At 40.0% G+C, this 21072-nt stretch overlaps 1 long non-coding RNA gene across 2 annotated transcripts; it reads right to left on the reverse strand.

Annotated features, from left to right (window-relative positions):
• Positions 1 to 13803: 13803 nt before the first annotated feature.
• Positions 13804 to 16345, reverse strand: LOC140639661 (uncharacterized). 2 transcript variants are annotated; one of them, XR_012036303.1, is made up of 3 exons: positions 16246 to 16345; positions 14909 to 15134; positions 13804 to 13993 (listed from the first exon to the last, which is right to left on the reverse strand). It is a non-coding gene; the product is annotated as an uncharacterized lncRNA (long non-coding RNA). The 2 variants fall into 2 exon arrangements; XR_012036302.1 differs by having other exon boundaries at positions 13806 to 13993; positions 14918 to 15134.
• Positions 16346 to 21072: the final 4727 nt, after the last annotated feature.

Below are 21072 nucleotides of genomic sequence, written 5' to 3' on the forward strand. Positions count from 1 at the left end.
TCTCTCTCTCTCTTATACACACCCATAAATAAATAAAATTTCTAAAAATAAAATAAAAGAAACAAAGGGAAGACCACTAGTGTGGTTTAGAGAATAGACTCACAGTGTCAGCTGTGGTCTGCCGATGTAGCAGAGAAGCCATTGTCACTGTCCCAGATGCTAGTGTTCCAACTACTCAGGGAAACCTCAAAGCATAAGCACCAGCATGGTTTCCCCCACTCCACCAAAGTTCTAGGGGCGCCCTTTACTCTACAAAAGTAAAATGGTGTTCTCATCGTTTGCATTTGAGATAGGGACAAGTGTTCTTTCAGTTCATGGTACCTGGACAATTGGCTCTAGGCCTCTGCTACAGATGATGCCACATTCCCACTGAGGCCAAGATTCTAGGATGAGCTGATGAGGTTTCTGGTCCAGTCCAGCCATGGGGCCCTAAAATCATGAAATTCACAGGACTGTCCTCAATGGGCTTGTCTCAGGATGAGAAAGTCACTGTCAGGCACCAGGATCAGGCCCCAAGTTGTCAGTCCGACTGATGCCAATCCAACAAAGTAGTGGTGGGAAATGGAGTTCTATCCTGTTCTACCCTGCTAAAAAAAAATCTCTCAAATAATTTTTGATCCAAGAAAAAAGAGAATAAATTCAATTTTTCACATAAAAATGGTTTAGAATTCATATCCTGCTACCCAAGTACAATCTTTGATATATTCTGCTCCTCAGACACACAGACACCCACACACCCACACACAAGTTATCTCTCCCCAACATTTTCACTTACACTCACACATACATTCATTTTCAATAACAGCAGTTAAATAATGCTTGCTATGTGCTAGGTATTGCTTTGAAAACTTTACATAAATTAATAACATTGGGAGTGAGGTATGGTATTATCCCCATTTTACAAATGAGAAAACTGAAGCTCAGAATAACTTAACTTACCTCAAGTTTCTTAGTGAGTGACAAGGTGGAGTTTAAACCCAGATACTGTGGCTCTGAATACCAGGTTCTGCCCTACTTGCTCACACTTCTATTCCCAGGCTCCCTCTCAACTCTGTGCCCACAACCAACACCCACCCAACCTCTCCTAAGAGCAGGCAGGTAAAGGGAGCTCTTTGCCAGGTGCAGCCTCACTTGTTCTTGAAGAGAAGACTCAAAGACTCAAGGCTAGTAGGACCTTATTGGAGCTCATTCAGCCCACTAGTTTTGAACTTTTTCTGGATTTCTTCCATGAAAAGTGATGAACATTTTGACTATTTCCCCAGAAAATTGCTTTACAAGTTCACGGACACCTGGCAGCTTATCAATGAGTCTGGACTTAGGTCCCTTGATCTATTCTAGTCCCTTCATTTTACAGTGCCTGGTTCAATAATAAACATTCAATACATTCTTATGATTGTAGTTGTTAAGAGGAAAAACAGAAAACATAAGGAAGCCTGAGACTAAAAAATTTGAAATGGTGGACCCAAGGCCACATAGATAGATAGAGGAACATAGATAGTGAGGAACTGAGTTGAAACTAAACCCAAGACTAGGCCAGTGCTCTTTCTAACCCATCACCTTGAAACATACAGCCTTTTAGAATTTCTTTTCAGCCTTTTTAGAATTTTTGAAAGATTTTATTTATTTATTCATGAGAGACATAGAGAGAGAGGCAGAGACACAGGCAGAGGGAGAAGCAGGCTCCTTGCAGGAAGCCTAATGTGGGACTTGATCCCAGGACCCCGGGATCACGACCTGAGCCAAAGGCAGGCGCTAAACCACTGAGCCACCCAGGCGTCCCGCTTTTTTAGAATTTTACCTTCATCCCATAAAGACCAAAGAAGTGCCTACCAGTTGAACAGAGACATATGAAACAAGGAGTCAGACAGCCTGGGTGGCTCAGCGGTTTGGCGCCACCTTCAGCCCAGGGTGTGATCCTGGAGACCCAGGATGGAGTCCCACAGCGGGCTCCCTGCATGGAGCCTGCTTCTCCCTTTGCCTCTGTCTCTGCCTCTGTCTCTCTGTGTCTCTCATGAATAAATAAATAAAATCTTTAAAAAGAAAAGAAAAGAAAAGGAAAGAAAGAAAGAAAGAAAGAAAGAAAGAAAGAAAGAAAGAAAGAAAGAAAAGAGAGAAAAGAGAAGAAAAGAAAAAAGAAAGAAAAGAAAAGAAAGAAAGAAAAGAAAAGAAAAGAAAAGAAAGAAGAAAAGAAAAGAAAAGAAAAGAAAAGAAAAGAAAAGAAAAGAAAAAAGAAAAGAAACAAGGGGTCAGTCAGGTAGTTGAGAAGCTCCCACGTTTCAGCTCTCTCTAGGCCCTTCCTTTTCTTCTACTGCCTACCCTTCATATGCTCCCCCTCCTACCCACCTACCTTCTCACTCATACCCCTTTTACATTCCCCAGAAATTACTAAAAACACAAAAGGAAAGTAGCTGCTGCTAAAAAAATCCAGATGACACTAATAGCATGAAAGTGGCCTCACTAAGCCTACATCAAAATATACCATGATTCTCTTACATGCACACAGTCAAACAAGCCATTTTCTTCTTCCCTTGCCTTTGAAGCAATTGTTATATTGGGGAAGTATTGGGGTAGGAAACAGCACAAGGATCTTTTCTTTGAGACTTCCAAGAAATATAACATACCTTATCGCAGTGTCTCACTTATAAAATGTATTTCCCTCTGTTAGTTGAACACTCTGGACTCACTGAGAGTCCTTTACCTCTGGGTCTCAGGCTCAGGCCATCAACTCTTCAAAGATCAGAGGTCCTTCTAGTCCTTTCTTCTTCTAAATTATTCAATACCCAGGATGTTGTATTCCTAGATCCTCTTGTCTAATTCTTTGATCATTTTTATGACCTATCTTATGGACTATTTTCGACTGTTCTGTTTTAGTTACATAGCCTCAGACTGAACCCAATGCATGAAGAAAGCTCTGACCAGAGCTAAGTAAACAGAATTACTCTCTAACTCCTACCAGTCCCATCTACTGATGGAATCCATGATCCTGTAGGAATTTTTAACAATATAGTACAGGTGACCTGACACCTATTTTATCTGGGGGAGGAAATATGGCCCTCTAGTGATTGTATCCCTGGGAGAAAAGAAACAAAATACATGAGATTGATGAGCTGTCCTGGGAGTGTTCAGGCTCTCCCAAAAATAATGTGTATTTCAACATCTAAAAATGGCACACACAAAAATTAGAATACCCTATGTTGTAGAAGATTCAGAGAAATATATGCTCTCCAATAGCTAGTATGATCCCTTGGGAGCATAGTGTGGGAATGTGGGGAAAAAAAGCCTTAAAATATGCAGATTTACTGATTCAGTAATTCTACTTTTAGGCAGTTATCCTGAGAATGTAATTGAAGGTATGTGCACAGACCTAACTACAAAGACATTCATCTCAGCCTTGTCTATAAAAGTAAAAAACTAGAGTCAACTAAATGCTAGCAATAAATGATCGGTTAAATAAATTTTGGTATAAAATAGGCAGACAATGGGATTTTTTTTAAAGATTTTATTTATTTATTCGTGAGAGACACACAGAGAGAGGCAGAGACACAGGCAGAGGGAGAAGCAGGCTCCATGCAGGGAGCCTGATGCGGGATTCAATCCCAGGACTCCAGGATCACACCCCAGGCTGAAGGTAGGCGCTAAAACGCTGAGCCACCCATGCTTCCCGACAACAGGATATTACGCAGCCATTAATACTCATACGTGGAAGAACACTTAATGACATGAAAATATGTTTATTTTGCCCTAAGTAAAAAAGCAAACTAAAATATACAATATGATTCCTTTTTTATTGAGAAATAAAAAAATATGAATAGAAAACTCTGAGAGGCTAGTGTAAAGATGTCAGCAATGATACCCTTAAGAGTGCTTTTTATTCTTTTCCTTTGTGTATCTATAGGTTGTAATTGTCCACAATAAACACATTGCTTTTCCGAGCAAATAAACTTATTTTTATTATTCATAGCATATATTTTTCTCAAAGGGTTGCCATGAGGATAAAACAAGATAATGCACCTGAAAAATGTTTTTAGTGTTGTCAAGTACTATGTAAATATTAAATCTCCTCTACCAAAGCATAGGGTATCCTTTCCCATCATTCACACATAGTATCTGTTTGTGCTGTCTTCAGTGGGTTCTCCTATAGGTCATTTTCACTCTGCTTGACTACCAACTTGTTCTTCATACCTACACATTGCAACAGACTCATCTCCCCACCCATCCCATATTTGACCTCCTTCTTTATTTTATTTATTTATTTTTTTATTTATTTATGATAGTCACAGAGAGAGAGAGAGAGAGAGAGAGGCAGAGACACAGACAGAGGGAGAAGCAGGCTCCATGCACTGGGAGCCTGATGTGGGATTCGATCCCGGGTCTCCAGGATCGCGCCCTGGGCCAAAGGCAGGCACCAAACCGCTGCGCCACCCAGGGATCCCGACCTCCTTCTTTAAAAAAAAAAAAATATTTATTCATTTGAGAGAGAGTGTGGCAGGGGGAGAGAGAGAGAGAAAAACTCAAGCAGACTCTGCACTGATCACAGAGCCTGATGCAGGGCTCAATCTCATAACCCTGAGAGCAATACCTGAGATGACGACCTGAGTGGAAGCCATCAGGTCCATCGCTTAACTGATTGTGCTACCCAGGTGCCCGGACCTCCTTCTTTATAAAATGCTGATATAGTCAGCAAACCATGGTGCTTGTCTCTACCACACATAACAGATTGTTAGAAACCCAATGATATTATTCCATTAAAGGGGTGAGTTTCCATTCATCCCTCTCAATCATTACTCTGTTTAGTCACTCTTTATAAGTTTTGTCCCTCTTCACTATGATCACCATCCCATACTATTTATAGATCTGTCTAAGCCTGTAACCAATCCTTTTCTTTCATTCATTCCTTCATCTATTCCTAAAAAACAATACTGATTGATTGATAGGCAACAGTCATTGACTAGTTGCTGGGCTATAAAGATGAACAAAATACAAAAGAGGTGTAAGGAAGGACAAATAGGGTGACAAAAGGAAACAAGTAAGTAAAGACTCCAGGTAAAAATGAACGTAGCATTGCAGAAGATCTAGTTTTATTAGAGTAAACATTGAGTGGGAGCACTGCTCCCAAGCAGTCAGGAGTCTACTGGAAGCTACTGCTCACGCAGACCTCCACGGCCCTGGCCACTGCAAAGGCTCATGGCCAGGAAGCTCACATAACCACTTTCCTACACTGCCAGAAGAGAAAGGGAAACAGTGCCTTCTGCTTCTCTTCTGCTTTCCAAATGTCCCTCTTTGGCAGCACAGAAACTACAGCAAGAACCCTGAAAGCCAAGGAGTCTGAAAAATATCATCCCCAGGTTTCCAGGCTTTGTGATACAAAGGAGAGCCCACAGTGGGTGGGAAGGGATACTGATTGCCCAGAGCATGTTTTCCCCTGGCCTTTATTATAATTTTGGTCTTTCCTTCAGCATACTATGGGATGCTAGATTCTGCATGAATTTCATTCAACCTCATTATTACAGTGGCTTTGTTTCTCTGACCAGGTTGTAATTTTCTGAGATGAAATTCAACTTGTGTGATTCCTTTCTTTGAATCCTCTCAATGCCCAGCAGGCATATTGCTCTACACCTAGAAGGTACCCAATAGATATTTCCAAATAAATGCAGTGTTGAAACTAGAATTCTGGCCTTCTAACTCACATTTCAGAGCTCCACCCGTCATCACTCAGACTTTCTTCATTGACAGGAGGAATTTTTTTAGTGGGAGTTAAATATATGATTTTGAAATTGCTCAGTTCAGTTTTTCATGGCAGGGGAACCCCACTGCAGTAAAAAGAACTGAAGAGACCACATTGAATGAGAAGTTCTCAGCAGACACTGGGTCAAATGACTGGAACACTGGTATCTATGAAGAACTGTTTCAAATTCCCAGTGAAGTCATGATGGAAACATGAGTAGGACTGAAGAGAATCCCAGCTGGATCCACCCAGCTATTTTTCCAGAATGGACCAGCTCAATCTCATCTATTTCAAACTAAAGGAAATGCGAAAGAAGGTGCTCTCTATACATTTTTATTAGTGAATAATAATCAGCTCGTAATGTCTATAAGAAAACAATGACAAGAAGAATGATTAGATTTGATATGGAGGGGGTGTTTTTGTTGTTGTTTGTTTTTACTAAGGATGAATCTGCAGTTTAAAATGGTACTAACAACCACAACTGCAAACATATTTATTGGGTCCTCTTGTGTGCCAAGCACCACTCTAAAAGTTTTACGTTACCTTTCCTAAACTTCATAGCAGCCCCATACAACACTTGTACAGATAAGAGAACTGAAGCACAAAAAAGGTAACTGTTGGGCAGCCCAGGTGTCAGGCTCCCTGCATGGAGCCTGCTTCTCCCTCTGCCTGTGTCTCTGCCTCTGTGTGTGTGTGTGTGTGTGTGTGTGTGTGTGTGTGTCTCATGAATAAATAAAATCTTTTTTTTTTTAGAGGTAACGGTCATTCCTGAAGACACGCATCCAGTAAGTAGTGTCATCAGGATACAAACCTAGGCAGTCTGAGCCCATCCACCCTCTTAGCCACACGGCAATCATTACCCACAGTTAGAAATTCAAATAAGTTTGAATCTCTCTCTCTCTGTGCCTCTCATGAATACATAAGTAAAATCTTAAAAAAAAAAAAGATTTTACTTATAATTCACCCCAGAAAATTCAGGATTGGATTTATTTGGTAACTTTTTATTTTCTTGTAATTTCCAATTTAGAGCAAAGTAGCGATAATCATACAAAACACTCCTGTATACTCTTTCCCCAGATTCACGAAGGCTGACATTTGCCCCATTTGCTTTATCATTCTCTCTGTATGTGTATCTGTGCACTTTTGTTCTGGACTGTTTGAAATTAAGTCGCAAATATCTTACCTATTTGCCCCTAAATACATCATGTGCATTCCCTATGAACAAGGACATTCTCTTACATAATCACAGTACAATTATCAAAATCAGGAAATTTAACATCAAAATACCACTATCTCGGGGATCCCTGGGTGGCGCAGTGGTTTGGCGCCTGCCTTTGGCCCAGGGCCCGATCCTGGAGACCCTGGATCGAATCCCACATCGGGCTCCCAGTGCATGGAGCCTGCTTCTCCCTCTGCCTGTGTCTCTGCTGCTCTCTCTCTCTCTCTGTGACTATCATAAATAAATAAAGAAAAAAAATATTTAAAAAAAAATACCACTATCTCATCTATAGTCCACAGTACAATCTCCTCCATTGCTCCCACAACACCCTTTCATTTTTTTTAAATATAGTCTCCAATTCTAAAATTACATGTTACATTTAGTCATCATGTCTTTTTAGTCTCCTTTAATCTGGAGCAGTTCATCAGTTTTTCATGACCTTGACTATTCTGAAGACCACAGGCCAGTTATTTATAGTGATCCTTCAGTTTGTCTGATGTCTCCTCATGATAAGATTGAGCTTAAGCAGTTTTGGCAGGAGCACTGGAAAAATGATGTTATGTCCTTGTCAATGCATCACATTAGGTACCTGATTCTACTTAGTCCCATTATTGGTAACATTAACATTGATTATTTGATTAAGGCAGTGACCACCAGATTATACCACTGTAAAGTCACTATTTTTCCCTTTGTAGTCACTAGCCAACCTTAGGGGAGATAATTTGAGACTATGTAAGTATCATGTTTCTCAGCCAACCTCCCACTAATTTTAGCTTCTATTGATGATTCTTGCCTGAAGCACTTATTAATATGGTCATTGCCAAATGGTGATTTTCTAATTCCACCATTCCTTCCAAATGTGTCATATTTATTAGTTTGCATTCTGCTAGAAAGAGATTTTCCCTTCTCTACTTTCTACATATTTATTTGTTCATCTGTGTACATCAGTATGGATTCACAGATTCTTATTTCATTTAGTGGATTATGATGTTCCTATCACTATTAATTTTGAGGTTCCAGTTGTCTCCAATTCGGCTAGTAGGTGATCCAAGATGAATTTTTTTAAGATTTTATTTATTTATGAGAGACACAGAGAGAGGTAGAGACACAGGCAGAGGGAGAAGCAGGATCCTCACAGGGAGCCCAATGTGGGACTCGATCCCTGGACCCGGGATCATGCCCTGAGCCCAAGGCAGATGCTCAACCGCTGAGCCACCCAGGCATCCCTTCCAAGATGAAATCTTGCCCTGACTTACTTATTGCTAGCTAAGTCATCTCATACCCTGAAATCCCCTTATGCTGAAGCAAAAATAGATTGTGCATTTGAACTGCACAATGTACCCAAGTACAACAGATGTTTAAGGAAAAGGCAATACAACATGAGAGGAGAGAGAAGAAAATACAGAAAGTCTATGAACCTTAAGTAGAGCAGTCTCTCCAGTTTATATCTTTAAGTTTCAGCTATCAGTGGTTAAAGTAAAATGATAGCAACAAGGATGAGTTTTAAGGCTCTACTAAAATCTTGTGTTTAAGGCTCTACTAAAATCTGCCGTGTTTGAAATCAGGAATGAATAAGAGTTAAAGTAACAGAGAAATAACTTCAGGCTTCTTTTTCCTTTGCCAGGGAGGCTTCTTTTTCCATCAACTCATAATGTTCAGTTCTCTCTCCATTTGGCCTAAGGCTCTGTGGTAAGTATCAACTAACAGCAACAGCAAGTAAAACTTTGCCTCATAACTTAGCACGATACAAAAAGAAATGGTTTTGGAAGGCCAGGTTATTATTATTATTTTTGTTGTTGTTATTCTTATCCAGGCTCAGTACGACAATGTTTTTCAAGTGCGCACCCTCCTTATTTATGGAGAGACAATTCTCGGGCAACAATGAACTCTTTCTTCTGCATCTTACAAGCATAGAAGAAGCATTCTACTTTTCAAAATCTAGATCACATTAAATAACTCCTACCTTTAACAAGAGAAACGCCTGTCAAAGCAGGACATTTTTCTCCCATAGAGTGCTGGGAATTACACTTAGGGTTGACAACACCTGCAGAACTTTAACAATTTCACAAGTAAAATCAACTCACATCATTAGAAAATAAGAAGTAAAAGAGTTGAGAGCTTAACCACAGTCTAAACAGTGGAATGAAGAGAGCTGAGAGATTAGAAAAGGAAAGGCTAGGGGCAACCTGGGTGGCTCAGCGGTTTAGCACCACCTTTGACCCAGCGAGTGATCCTGGAGTCCTGGGATCAAGTCCCACTTTGGGCTCCCTGTGTGGAGCCTGCTTCTCTCTGTGTGTCTCTCATGAATAAATAAAATATTTTTTAAAAAGAAAAAAAAAAGGAAAGGCTGAAACTTAGAGAAATAAAGAGAATTGTAAAGGTAAGATCAGCCAGTTTAGCCGGCTAGCTAGCACTGTACAAGGAAGAGATTATCAAGAGAGCATTAGTCTCTTCTAAGATTGCTTACTTTAAACAGCCTCAGACACAAACATCTAGACTCAAGCCTGTCTGAGCAGCAATCAGCTTTTGGTGACCCCCACTATTTCTTCATGCACTCTTCAAACCACAGTAGATATGTTGGAAATTAAGCTTAGTATATTTAGTCATCCAAACTGTTTTTGAAAAGGTTAGAACAAAAAGATGAAAAGAAAATCATATGTTGTACCGTGAAAGCCAAGAGAGAATTTTAGAAAGATGGGTTATCAAATGGTGTCAAATACCATAAAGAAGTCTAAGAGAATGAGGGCTGGAAAGAATCCACTGTCCCTAGTGATTAGGAAGATAAGATGGCCTTTCAGTGGAATGACAGGGACAGGGGCTGCGGGAACGGCAGGAGGGGAGAGAGCAGAACTAGGAGTGACTGAGCATAGGGGAAATGGAGCCCCGTCCTTGAACATTCAAAAATAGAAGGATGAGGAAAATAGACTAAGGGTTGCCTCAAGGTCAGGTGAAGGTTTTTAGGATTTTAGTGTTATTTTTTGGTTTTTAGTTTTGTTTTTTCAGCATAGAGAAGAATGATTATGTCTGCAGGCAGAGGAGAGAGAAGGAAATTAAAGGTGCTTACGGTAGACAAAATGGAGATAATTAAGGGAGAAAAATTTTGATTCTAGTCACCCACAAGGGAGAAAAGGGAAAATTAGAGAATTGAGAGCACAAGGATAGTTTTTTTTTTTTTAATTTTTTTATTTATTTATGATAGTCACAGAGAGAGAGAGAGAGAGGCAGAGACACAGGCAGAGGGAGAAGCAGGCTCTATGCACTGGGAGCCCGACATGGGGTTCGATCCAGGGTCTCCAGGATCGTGCCCTGGGCCAAAGGCAGGCACCAAACCGCTGCGCCACCCAGGGATCCCACAAGGATAGTTTAAACTGAAGTTTAGTTCATCTGAAATAAGGAAAGAGAAACAGACACAAGTTTATTTTAGAAAGGATTAAAAGGCTCATCTCACATCTTTTATTTATTTTGTCAGGAAAGTACGAGATAAGAGCCCCTTTCAAAGGAGAAGAAGGTACAGATACTAAGGGGCACTCAGAGGGGACCGAGGAGAGAAAAGTTTTGGAACAACTGTGAACCCAAAGCTAACACAGAACAGCTAAAAGGTAGGCACTCACTGGATGTTTGAATAAATTGATAAGACATGAAAAAAGTATCAAGTCATAGGAAAAGCCACAGTTCGTGAGAATAATAAAAATTTCACATAATTTTTATAACCTTCTGCAGAACCAGGGGCACCAGGGTGGCTCAGTAATTGAGAGTCTGCCTTTGGCTCAGGTCCCCCATCAGGCTCTCCACAGGAGCCTGCTTCTCCTTCTGCCTATGTCTCTGCCTCTCTCTGTGTCTCAATGAATAATTAAGTAAAATCTTAAAAAACAAAAACAAAACAAAACAAAAAACTTTCTGCAGAACCAAAAGACAGATGGAAAAAAAATAAAAATTTAAAAAACAAAAGACAGATGGAAGGATAAGTCACTATCTCCAGTGTGACCTGAGGGCTTTCCCAAAGATCTTGGAGGGAAAGTAAGAAGAGTTCCAAGAGTACCAAGGCTTCATTTGTAAGTGCAGCCCCAGTACTGGGATAGACTTGGAAACACAGGCTGAGCAAGAAGTCAACAGTACCTTCCCCACTAAAAATATATTGGTATGAGGGTAGCCCCAGTGTCTCAGCGCTTTAGCGTTGCCTTGAGTCCAGGGTGGGATCCTGGAGACCCGGGATCGAGTCCCACGTCGGACTCCCTGTGTGGAGCCTGCTTCTCCCTCTGCCTGTGTCTCTGCCTCTCCCTCTCTCTGTATCTCTCATGAATAAATAAATAAGATATTATATATATATATATATATATATATATATATATAGGTATGAGCTTCATTTATTAATGCTTTAGCATTACATCACCATCGTATCTTCAAGTTTGTAATTTTTTTGGAAATTGTGTTGCTTTTTGTGAGTATACATGAGACCACTGTCAACCATCTGTTCTTGGCTCCCCACACCACTCAGAGAATTCAAGAGGTCTCACAGTTTCCGTCATCACCTCAGTGCTGACAGTGACAAAACATTTTCAGCTCCCATCTCTGCTTAAGAAACTCCAAAGCCATATTGCCATCCTAGAATAAGATACCTCTACTGGCAGCACCCCGTCGCTGCAAATTCACTATATCCAAAACCAAAGCTGACACCTTTCCAAAACTTCTATAAAAGTCAGGATCCAGTCAAGAGCCAGAAACCACAGCAGTTACTTGGAGAGGAATATAAAGAACTGTTAAGTAGATCTCAAGTTGTTAACTATGTAACCCGAAGGGTAAAAAGAGAGCTCTAAAGTCTCACAGAAGTAGCAACTGCAGAAGCAGCTGCCACTCCACCCTGAAGGAACAAAGGGAAGAAGCCAAGGTCATTAGAACTTGGAAGCCTAGAGAAGTCCCCCTCAGAACTGAAGCTCACATATCTGAGGAGGGAGCATCAGACAACTGGTGCCAGTGTCTCAGCAGGAAGGTAAGATTGGTTCTGCAAGCGTTAGAGGAAAACAGAAAGTTGGATTCCACTTCCGCCAGAACATCTGCTGGGATGAAGCAGCACTGCTGGGACGCTGTTCACCACAAATGCAATTGAGAGCAAGCCCGCGTGGAACATACTAGGAGCAAGTCATTTCCCCCTCTTCTGGCCTTCCAGTCTACCCCCAGTGCCCTTTATCGGCAGAGTTGAACAGGGAGCCAGCTGCTGAAGCGGAATGCAGTTTGTAGATTGCCCGCCCCAGCATCGTAAAGCAGTCAGGGTTGGGGCTAGGAGATAATTACTTGAAAAGTGCCACATTTTCTGAGCTATATTAGCTAGGATCCAGCCAGGAAACAGAAACCACTGGAAGGACGTCAGAGAAATCGTACCACAAGGAATTGATTGGTACATGGGCAATAGAAGGGCTACGAAGTCAGACTGGGACCAACAGCAAAGCAATCCAGAAATTGACAACAGCAGCCAGCTGCCACCCTGCCATAGGCTGGAAGGACAATGAGAGCTGGTGGTGTTACTAGAGCCCAGAATCCAAGGGCATCCAGAGGGCACTAGAATCATGCCAAGGTCTCCATGGAGAGAACCAGGATTACGGAGAGAAAGGCTATCTGGCCAAGGAGATACAGCTGCTAGACATAATGCAGGAAGCAGAGAAGGGAGGAGGAAATACACCAGATTCTGTCCTTTCTTTCTACACTCTTCCAACCAATGACTTCCATTGCAGACCTGTCCAGAAGCCAGAGGGCAAAGAAATGCAGTGCCATGTGCTACAAGACAAAGAGATTAAGAACAGAGAAGGATCCGAAAGCAATCAGGCAAATGACCAGCACCCTAATTTAACCAGTCATGTCAGTAGTACCACCGTTTTCTTGGCTTTTCTGCGCAGTATCCCGAGTATTCAAGAAACACATCCAATCAGTGTTTGACCCAACCTGATCTATGGTGTTTTTCCCTTGTGATGTCTCCAGTATCTGTCTCTTTCCATCACATTGGCCTAAATTAATTCAGGCCTTCCTCACTGCAGATATGATTATTGCAATAATCTCCTCCTAACTGGTCTTAGTACTGCTTTCTTTCTCTTTCCAGTACTATTTCTTATTCCACAGTTCAGCAAACATTGGCCAATGGTCTATATCTATTTTGTATGTTTTTGCATGTAGTTTTATTGGAACATTGCCGTGTTCATTTGTTTACTGCTTTCACACAGTAATGACAAAATTCAGTACTTATGACAGAGACCATATGGCCCACAAAGACTAGCATATTTACTGTCCAGCCCTTTATAGATTAAGTTTACTGACCCTTGGAATGGAATAATCTGCTCCATTCTGTTACTAGTCTTCCTAAACTACTCTTCCTTGTGTCATTTTCTTGCTTTCAAACTATTCTTCATGTCTGTGCAATAAAACCCAAAACACATAACTTATCAAGATTCAACATTTTCCCAAAATTGGTGCCATATTAAATTAATGTGTTTTTTAAAAGATTTTATTTATTCATGAGAGACAGGAGAGAGCAGCAGAGACACAGGCAGAGGGAGAAGCAGGCTCCTCACAGGGAGCCTGATGCGGGACTGGATCCCCGGACCCCGGGATCACCACCTGAGCCAAAGCAGACGCTCAACCTCTGAGCCACTCAAGTGTCCCTGAAATAAATGCTTAAATCAATGATTTAGGGCACCTGGGTGGTTCAATCGGTTGAGTGTCTACCTTCAGTTCAGGTCATGGTCCCAGGGTCCTGGGATTAAGCCCCACATCCGGCTCCCTGCTCTCTCTGTGTCAAATAAATAAACAAACAAAATCTTTAAAAAAAATCAATGATTTAGTGGGATAGTAAACACAATGTAGCACGATACCCAGCACATAATAATTTAAGTTCCATTCTTTTATTTAATCTATTTTTCTGGGGATCCCTGGGTGGCTCAGCGGTTTGGCACCTGCCTTTGGCCCAGGGCATGATCCTGGCGTCCCGGGATCGAGTCCCGCGTCGGGCTCCCGGCATGGAGCCTGCTTCTCCCTCCTCCTGTGTCTCTGCCTCTCTCCTCTGTCTATCATAAATAAATAAATAAATCTTTTAAAAAATAATAATCTATTTTTCTGCAGTTACCTACATCTGCTCTACTCATATTCACCCCATTTTTTCTTTTTTTAAAGAATTTTTAAGGTTTATTTATTTATTTTAGTAATCTCTTTACCCAACATGGGGCTCAAAATCACAACCTTAAGATCAAGAGTCACATGCTGTTCCACCTGAGCCAGCCAGGTGCCCCTCATTTTTTGTTTCTGATCTCACCAATAATATAATAATTATTTTTAAAATAATGCTATAAAAAAAAAATAAATAAAAATAAAATAATGCTATAACCTGAATTGTGTCCCCCCCAAAATTTGTATGTTGAAATTCTAATCCTCCAGTATTTCACCCCGTAATTATATTTGAATATAAGATCTTTAAAGAGGTCATTAACTTAAAAATGGGGGTTGGGGGTGGGTGTTTGGGTAGTTTAGTCAGTTAGGCATCTGCTTTCAGCTCAATTCATGATCCCAGGATCCTGGGATCCAGCCCCATATCCAGCTCCTTGCTCATCAGAGAGCTTGCTTCTCCCTCTCCCTATGCCCTTTCCCTCTGCTCATGCAGGCTCACGCTCTATCTCTCTTGAAAACAAATAAATCTTTTAAAAAGAAAAAAAAAGAGATTTACAGATTTAAACTCAATTGAGGGATCCCTGGGTGGCGCAGCGGTTTGGCGCCTGCCTTTGGCCCAGGGCGCGATCCTGGAGACCCGGGATCGAATCCCACATCAGGCTCCCGGTGCATGGAGCCTGCTTCTCCCTCTGCCTGTGTCTCTGCCTCTCTCTCTCTCTCTCTCTGTGTGACGGTCATAAATAAATTTTAAAAAATTAAAAAAATAATAATAAAATAAACTCAATTGAAGACCAGTCTTCATAGTGTCTTCTCCATACCATACTCACTGCTGTGTCCGAGGCTGCTCCCCTTCCTAGAAGCACCAACCAAAATCTCATCCATTTTCCTCTTCCACGAAATTCCCTGGACTGTTGTTAATTTTTCCCCCACAATCTGTATTCTGTTACTGAACACTTCACTGTATACTCGTTGTTAAAGTACTTTAATCATGTTATACATCTGTATTTTCTCCATATCTAGACGACAAATCTAGAGCGTTTAGTGCTGGAAAATGAATAAAAGAAAAATTATGGAAGACCAATATTTAGGTAAAAATACATATCTTTTTTAAAGGAAGACCAAATAGGACTACTGATATCATACTCCACCAAAAATGGTTTTTCATTCATTACAGAGTGGTTTTTATTGCCTAGAACAGTACCAGGTACATAACAGGCACTCAACAAACACTTTGTTGAATAAATTAATGGCATTTTACACGGTACTATAAATTCTTGTAATGGCAGGAATTATTTAGTTATAGCTAGTGCCAATTTTTAAGTTAATGTATTCCTATAGATGACTCTTTTAAAAGATTTCCTGATTAAGCATAAACAGCATTCTGCGTAGGGAAAAATCACCCACATATAATTAAAGGTGACAGATAATTACATATAGATGTTTGATGTAGAGACATGATATAATAAACAGTGAAGTGCAGACTTGAAGTCTCTCTGAACAGTGGATTTTTATAAGACAATATTGCTTCGCTGTATTGTCCATTCTGCCTGGAATGTCACATCATTTTCTTTCTCTTTCTCTGTTTCTATTAACTAAGGCTAAGATTAAAAATGGTTTCCTCCATGAAGCCATCCCTGGTGTTCTCTTAGTTAGAAATAATGTCTCTCCTCAGAACTGCCAGAGCACTTTATGTATATCTCTCAAAGGCACCAAATATCTCAAAGATACCAAAGAATGAATACCCATGCTAGGTGAAAAAGTAAAATAATTATCTAGAGAATTAATTTTTTAAAGATTTTATTTATTTATTTATTCATGAAAGAGAGAGAGACAGAGGCAAAGGGAGAAGTAGGCTCCCTGCGGGGAACCTGAGGAGTCCACCTCAGGACAATGGGATCATGACCTGAGCCAAAGGCAAAGGCAAAGGCTCATGACCTGAGCCAAAGGTTGATGCTCAACTGCTGAGCCACCCAGACATCCCCCCACAGAATTAATTTTTTTTTACTTGAAATTTATGGAGAACTGAAGCAAATACACTATTTTGACAGAGCAATGACTTCTATAAACTTTTTTCACTTATAAGTCACATGTACTGATGTATAACACATAAAATTTAAGTGGATTGCTTATTGAGTTTTTAATAAGTGTTATTCACCTGGATAACCACCAACACAATAGAGATGTACAATATTTCTATCATCACAAAACATTCCCTCTGGCCTCTCTGCTGTCAGTTCTACCCTCCCCCACCCACCCACACAGTTCCAGGCAATCACCAATCTGCTGTCACATTAGATTCGTGTCACAGTTCTAGAACTTCAGATAATGCAACTGAATTATGTATCTGGCTTCTTTTGGTTAGTATAGTGTTTCTGAGGTTCCCCCATGTTGTTTCGTGTTTCACTAGTCCACTGCTTTTTATTGATGAGTAGCATTCCATTGTATGAATATACTGAAATTCATCCATTCACACACAAATGACTATTTGAGTTGTTTCCAGTTTGGTGCTATTATGAATAAAACTGCTATAAATACTCCTGTATAAGTCCTTTTGTGAATATATATTTTCATTTCTCTTGAAAAAATAGCTAGATATGGAATTGCTTGGTCATTTAGTAAGTGTACATTTAATATTATAGGAATCTGCCAAGTGATTGTATCATTTTGCATTCCTTAGCAGTAATTTATGAAAGTTCTACTTGGTTCATAGACCCAACCAATACCTGGAATTGTCCATCAATTAACTTCAGCAATTCTGGTAGTACGTGGTAGTATATCATTGTGGTTTTATTTTGCATTTCCTTAATAACTAATGATTATGAGTCTCTTTTTATGTGACTTTGGCTATTCTCTCTCTCTCTTTTTTTTTTTAAGTAGGCTCCATGCCCAGTGTGGAGCTCAACTGAGGGCTTGAACTCACAACCTTGAGATCAAGAGTTGAATGCTCACTCGACTGAGCCACCCAGGCACCCTGATTTTTGGCTGTTCTTTTTGGTATTTTCTTTTGTGAAATGTCTGTTCAAAACATTTGCCCATTTTCATTGGATTGTTTTTTAAATTATTTTTTGTTTGTTTTTTTATTTTTTTAATTATTAAGTTATAAAGTGAGTTGTTTACATATCTTAGATATAAATCTTTCATTGGACATATGTATTGTGATTATTTTTCCAGTCTATGCTTGCCTTTTAATTTTTCGAATAATGCCTTTCAAAGAGTAAGCATAGTAATTTTTTTTTCATAGTAAATTTTGATGAAGTCTTATTTATCAAATTTTTCTTTTATGACTAGTGTTTTTGTGTCCTGTCTAGGAAATCTCTGCCTACTCCAAGGTTCTCTTTTCTGCTTCTTCTAGGAAAATTATAGTTTTAATTTTTAAGCCTTGGACTATGACCCATTCGAAGTTAATTTTTATATATAGTACAAGCTAAGAATTGAGGATCAAATATTTTCTACAGGGATATGCTGTTATTCCACCACCATTTGTTTAAAAGAATTTCCTTTTCTCTTTGAATTCCCTTAGCAATTTTATTGAAGTAAGTTGATCATGTATGTGTGTATTTTTTTCTGGACACTATTTTGTGTTTTTTTGTTTTGTTTTTGTTTTGTTTTGTTTTTTAAGATTTTATTTATTTATTTATTCATGAGAGACACGAGAGAGAGGCAGAGACACAGGCAGAGGGAGAAGCAGGCTCCATGCAGGGAGCCCGACATGGGACTCGATCCTGGGTCTGCAGGATCACACCCTGGGCTGAAGGCGGCGCTAAACCGCTGAGCCACCCGGACTGCCCGTCTGGACACTATTTTGTTGCTTTGATCTAAAAGTCTATTTTTATGCCAGTATCACACTGTCTTGATTATTGTTTACAGTAAGTAATGAAATCTAGTACTATAAATCCTCCAACTTTGTTCTTCTATTTCAAAAGTTTTTTTGTCGGGCAGCCCGGGTGGCTCAGCGGTTTAGCGCCACCTTCAGCCCCGGGCGTGATCTTGGAGACCTGGGATCGAGTCCCATGTCAGGCTCCTTGTATGGAGCCTGCTTCTGCCTGTGTCTCTGCCTCTCTTCCTCTCTCTCTGTGCCTCTCATGAATAAATAAATAAGATCTTTAAAAAAAGATTTTTGTCTATTCTAGGTCTTTTATGTTTTTAAAAAAATTTTTTTAAATTAATTTATGATAGTCACAGAGAGAGGGAGAGAAAGAGAGACAGGCAGAGGGAGAAGCAGGCTGCATGCACCGGGAGCCCGATGTGGGATTCGATCCCGGGTCTCCAGGATCGCGCCCTGGGCCAAAGGCAGGCGCCAAACCGCTGCGCCACCCAGGGATCCCCCCTCTTTTATGTTTTTTATATAAAAGTATTAATTGGGATCCCACCCAGGGATCCCCCCTCTTTTATGTTTTTTATATAAAAGTATTAATTGGGATCCCACCCAGGGATCCCCCCTCTTTTATGTTTTTTATATAAAAGTATTAATTGGGATCCCACCCAGGGATCCCCCCTCTTTTATGTTTTTTATATAAAAGTATTAATTGGGATCCCTGGGTGGCGCAGCGGTTTGGCGCCTGCCTTTGGCCCAGGGCGCGATCCTGGAGACCTGGGATCGAATCCCACATCGGGCTCCCGGTGCATGCAGCCTGCTTCTCCCTCTGCCTGTCTCTCTTTCTCTCCCTCTCTCTGTGACTATCATAAATAAATTTAAAAAAATTTTTTTAAGTATTAATTGTTGGAGCACCCGGGGTGGCTCAGTGGTTGACTGTCTGCCTTTGGCTCAAATCGTGATCCCAGGGTCCTTGGATGGAGTCCTGCATTAGATTCCCTGCAAGGAGCCTACTTCTCCCTCTGCCTATGTCTTCATCTCTCTGTGTGTCTCTCAAGAATAAATACTTCAAAAAAAAAAAGAATAAATACTTCAAAAAAAATAAATGTATTGTCAATTTCTACAAAAATGTTAGACTTTTTACTGACATTGCTGTAAATTACTTTGAGAAGAATCAACCTTCAACAGTATTGGGTCTTACAGTCCATCAATATGGTATATTTCTCCACTTCATTAGACCTTTTAAATTTTCTCAGTGATGTTTTGTAGCTGTCGCTGTATGTCACACACATATTTTGGTTTCATTTGTTTGTTTATACTCATAGTTTGTTAAATGTATTCATAAATGTTTCTTGGTTTTGATGCTTTTATAAATGGTGCTTTTTTATTTTCCAATTGTTCATTGTTAGTGTATAGAAATGCAATTGATTTTTGCATATAGACTTTGTATCCAGCAACCTTGCTTAATTTACGTTAGTTCCAGTAGAATTTTAAGATTTTATTTACTTATTTGAGAGAGAGATAGAAGAGAGAGAGATAGAGAGGGCCCCTCTAGGGGTAGGGGCAGAGGGGGAAGGAAGAGGGAGAGAATCTCAGGCAGACTCTGAGCTGAGCACATAGTCTGACTCTGGGCTTGATCTCAAGACCCTGAGATGATGACCTGAACCAAAACCCAAGAGTTGGATGCTTAACTGACTGAGCCACCCAAACGTCTCTAGAATTATTCTAATAAAATGCACAGATCTTCTTAAAGATTTTATTTATTTATTTGACAGAGAGAGAGCACAAGCAGGAGGAGCTGCAGGCAGAGGAAAAGGAAGAAGCAGGGTCCCCACTGAGCAGGGAGCCCAAGGTAGGGCTCAATCCCAGGACCTGGGATCATGATCTGAGCTGAAGCCAGACTCAACTGACTGAGCCACCCAGGCCCAGGTACCCCTAGAATTTTTTTATATATCCCTCAGAATCTTCTTTTTTTCCAGATTTATTGAGACATAATTGACATATATTATATAAATGTACAGTGTAATAATTTAATATACATATATATTGCAAAACAATTACCACAATAAGGTTAGTTAGTTAACATAGTCATCACCTTGCATACTTACCATTTGTGTGTGTTGAGAATTTTGTTTTCATCTTTATTGAGGCATAATTGACATATAGCATTGTATAAGTTTATGGTGTACAGTATAATGATTTGACTTACAGATATTATAATTACAACAGATTTAGTTAATATCCATCATTTCATATACAAAAAAAATATGGTTTTTATCTTGTAAGAACTCCTAAGATTTACTCTTTTAACAACTTCCAAGGGATCCCTGGGTGGCGCAGCGGTTTGGCGCCTGCCTTTGGCCCAGGGCGCGATCCTGGAGACCCGGGATCGAATCCCACATCGGGCTCCTGGTGCATGGAGCCTGCTTCTCCCTCTGCCTGTGTCTCTGCCTCTCTCCCTCTCTCTTGGTGACTATCATAAATAAATAAAAATTAAAAAAAAAAAAAAGCTGATTCTAAGTTGTTTCATTGTAAAATATTTAAAAAAAAAAAAAAAAAAAACAACTTCCAAATATACCATACCAAATACACCACATTAGCTATAATCATCATGTTGTACATTACATCTCCAGTACTTTTTTATAACTGGATGTTGGTACCTTTTAACCACCTTTATCCAATTCCCTACCTCCCCCACCCACCTCTGGTAACCACAAATCTTACCTCTCTTTCTAGGAGTTTTGTTTTATTCCACATAAAAGTGAAATGATACAGTATTGGTCTTTCTCTGTGTGACTTCTTTCACTTAACATAATGCCCTCAAGGTCCATCCGTGTTGTCACAAATGGCAGTATTTCCTTCTTTTTTGTGACTGAATAAATTTCCATTGTATATTTATACCACAATTTCTTTGTTCACTCATCCTCCCACAGATATTTGGATTGTTTCCATGTCTTGGCTATCATACATAATGCTACTGTGAACATAAAGGTTCAGAGCTATCTTTGATGTAGTGTTTTTGTTTCTTTTGGATATAGTCCCAGACATGGAATTGCTAGATCATATGGTAGTTCTATTTTTAATTTTTTTGAGAAACTTCCATTACTGTTTTCTATAGTGGCTGTATAAGACTATATAGGATATAAATACTAGTTCATTTAGAGCCAC

The sequence above is a fragment of the Canis lupus genome, chromosome 9 (genome assembly GCF_048164855.1).
Source record: "Canis lupus baileyi chromosome 9, mCanLup2.hap1, whole genome shotgun sequence".
NCBI lineage: Eukaryota > Metazoa > Chordata > Mammalia > Carnivora > Canidae > Canis > Canis lupus.